A 3,704-nucleotide genomic window follows, 5' to 3' on the forward strand; every position below is an offset into this window, starting at 1 on the left:
AACTGTCCATGGACATGGAAGACTCAGCGGATGAGGGAGACCTTGGTCAAATTTCAGTTGAAAGAGGTTGGGGGGAGATGTCAGAGGAAGAAATATGGTTAGCACCTCTATGCCACAAACACAGCGTGGACTTGGTCCGCATGGCTGCGCAAGACACATGAGTGCCTTCTTGCTGCACTACCTCCAACATCACCCTCGTATTGTCAAAATTAGAAGCGATGATGACTACTGGCTTGCCACACTATTAGATCTCCGGTACAAGTCCAAATTTTGTGACATAATTCCAGCCATAGAAAGGGACGCACGTATGCAGGAGTATCAGCAAAAGCTGTTACTCGATCTTAGCTAGGCTTTTCCACCAAACAACTGTGGTGCAGGGAGTGACTCTCCCAGTTGTAACTTGACAAACATGGGACAGTCTCGTCATCTTCAACAGTCTACCCGTACCAGTAGGACCGTATGTAGTGCTGGTAACAGCAATTTTAATGAATCTTTTCATAACTTTTTTTTAGACCATCCTTTGCAAGGCCACCAGAGACAAGTCTGACACATAGTCAACAGCTAGAGAGGATGATACAGGAGTATCTCCAAATGAACATCGATGCCATGACTTTGCAAATGGAGCCTTGCTCATTTTGGGCTTCAAATCTTGAAAAATGGACTGAGCTCTCCACTTACGCCTTGGAGTTTTTGTCGTGTCCAGCTGCCAGCGTTGTCTCTGAACGTGTCTTCAGTGCTGCTGGGTGTGTGCTGACAGATAAGCGCACGCGTCTGTCCAGTGACAATGTGGACAGACTAACGTTCATCAAAATGAACAAGTCATGGATCCACAAGGAATTTACTACCCCTGTGTCATCCTGGGGAGAGTAAATGCTTGAGGATTTGGAATGTGCTTCATGCAAATCAAAACATCCTGTTTGCAACTGGGGCACAAGTGCTGCCACTGAAGTGGTGTGTGTGTGGCCCAATTTTTGGAAAAATGGGAGACTCCGCTTGGAGTCACCTTGCGGTGTTTTACATGATTTTAGAAGGGCATGCCATGCCTGTATCTGTGTCTCGTCCTCTTTTCCTCGTCAAGCTGTTTTGTTTTCGCATGAGTATATGTCCTTGTCACTTTCCCATGTGTTTGTGTTGTGAGTTTTTTGTCACCTTTTGGACACCTTTTGAGGGTGTTTTCTAGGTGTTTTTATGTGTTTGTGATTGCCTCCCATTGTTTCCTATGCGGTTCGAGTGGTTCAGCGAACCGAACTCGAGCCGAACCACGGCCGGTTCGCTCATCTCTAATTGTGACGATAATAAAAACATAATTTTCTCTGGTAATTAGTGATAGGCGAGCGTGCTTGAGATGCCTGGTACTCGTTCAATTATCTTGCATGCTCTCTCTGTCTCTTTCCCTCTCCCCATTCTGAAAAATGCTCGAGTTTTCCATTGACTTCAATTACATTTACTTGAGTCGAGCACTTCCAAGCATCTGATTTGCTCGATTTGAGTACTGAGCACTTAAGCATTTTAATGCTCGCTCATCAGTAATGATGATCAATTAATGTGCAATTCAGAACCTGGTACATGCGGTTAATGACAACTTGCAGGACTTTTTTTGGTGCTGAGATCTCGGAGGCTGAAGGGTTATCATAACTGCTTTCTTATCAGCTCACGTTATCTAGGTTGCATACACTGAGCCGGCATTTTTTGCTCTCTGGTTCACAAATCTCCTGGGAGCCATTAAGCTGTTATATTTGTTGAAGGTGTTTAAAACTTTAAAACATTTTTGCAGTCTTTGGCGATTTCTTGGAGGATTCCAGCTGTTGTGGAATTACAAGCCCCTGCCTGCACCGACGGCCTGTAAATATTAACATGAATCAATATGGGCTTTACTACAAACACAACCTGAAGCCTCTGGGCCAGCTACTTTTAATCAGGGCCATAGATATAGCAGGATAATCCGTTTCGACCAGAGGAGAGGTTATGGGTTTATGCATGAGCATGGGACTGGTACCGATGTGTATGTCGAGTGGGAATGTTGTGAAAAAGGAGTACCTACCCCGAAGACTATGTTATCTCTTCTCGAGTGGACGAGTGACTTAAATGAAGTTGGCTGGTGCCCGCTAATAGTTCGTAATTGGAGTGACGTGTCAGTGTATGGCTGCTGATCCGGAGGAATGGAAGGCACTGAAGGGAGCATTGCCATTCACAATAGACGACTATGAATGGAGGACAGGTTAGAGATCTGGGCCAACAGTGACATTAGGACACTTCACTCGAGATGAATACGGTTAGTGAAACATCCATGATGCAAAGGGCAAGCTAGGTGCCATCTGCAATCTTGCAAGATTTTGCAGCAGTCATAATGACACAAGTGAGTAGGTTTTATTTATATGTCAGGGACCTTTCCCACATTCGAGTCGGGACAACTCATGGCTCAATCCCTGGGAGAATGGGGGCCAAGTGCAGGACAGAGATTACATTCTATGCCTCCAATGGACATAGAGGAGGAAGGAATGCAAAGGGAGTCCAAAATAAAATTAAGAAAGCTCAAGAAAGGTCAAGTTGTGCCTGTTGCACAACAAAAGAGCTGAAGTATTTCACGACACCCCAAGTAGCAGATAACAGCGTACTTAGGTGGGCTTTACACGTTGCGACATCGCTACCGATATATCGTCGGGGTCACGTCGTTAGTGACGCACATCTGGCGCCAGTAGCAACATCGCAATGTGTAAATCCTAGGTGCAACGATGAAAGAGCGCAAAAGCGTAAAAAATCGCTGATCTGTGTCACGTAGTTCATTTCCATAATGTCGTTACTGCTGCAGATACGATGTTTGTCGTTCCTGCAGCACCACACATCGCTGTGTGTGTGAAACCGCAGGAATGACAAACATCTCCTTACCTGCGTCCACCGTCAATGCGGAAGGAAGGAGGTGGGCGGGATGTTATGTCTCGCTCATCTCTGCCCCTCCGCTTCTATTGGCTGGCCGATAAGTGACGTCATGGTGATGTTGCTGTGATGCCGAACACACCTCCCCCTTAAGGAGGAATTGTTCGGCGGTCACAGCGACGTCGCCGACCAGGTATGTGTGTGTGAAGCTGCCATAGCGATAATGTTCGCTACAGCAGCAAGCACCAGATATCGCATGTACGACGGGGGCGGCTGCTATTGCGCTCAACATTCCTAGCGATGTCGCAGCGTGTAAAGCCCACCTTAGTGTCCGATAATCTTGGAATCTTTAAAATAAAAGAGGACTTCATAGACTAGGCAGACTAAAGGCTGCTTTACACACAGCGACATCGCACCCACCCCCGTCGGTGTGTCAAGGGCAAATCACTGCCCGTGGCGCACAATATCGTTAGTCCCTGTCATACCTGCCTAGCGATGTTGCTGTGGCCGGCGAACTGCTTCTTTTATCAGGGGGTGGTTCGTGTGGCGTCACAGCGACGTCATATGGCAGGCGGCAAATAGAAGTGGAGGGGCGGAGAGCTACCGAAGGAAAGACACGCCCTCCTCGTTGCCGGAGGACGCAGGTACGGTGTTGTTCGTCGTTCCTGGGGTGTCACACGTAGCGATGTGTGCTGCCTCAGGAACGAAGAACAACCTGCGTCCACAACGAGCAATGATATTATGAAAATGAACGACGTATCAACGATTAGGTGAGTATTTTTGATCGTTAACACTCGCTCGTAGGTGTTACACACAACGATGTCGCTAAC

The sequence above is a fragment of the Anomaloglossus baeobatrachus genome, chromosome 5 (assembly GCF_048569485.1).
Source record: "Anomaloglossus baeobatrachus isolate aAnoBae1 chromosome 5, aAnoBae1.hap1, whole genome shotgun sequence".
Classification (NCBI taxonomy): Eukaryota; Metazoa; Chordata; class Amphibia; order Anura; family Aromobatidae; genus Anomaloglossus; species Anomaloglossus baeobatrachus.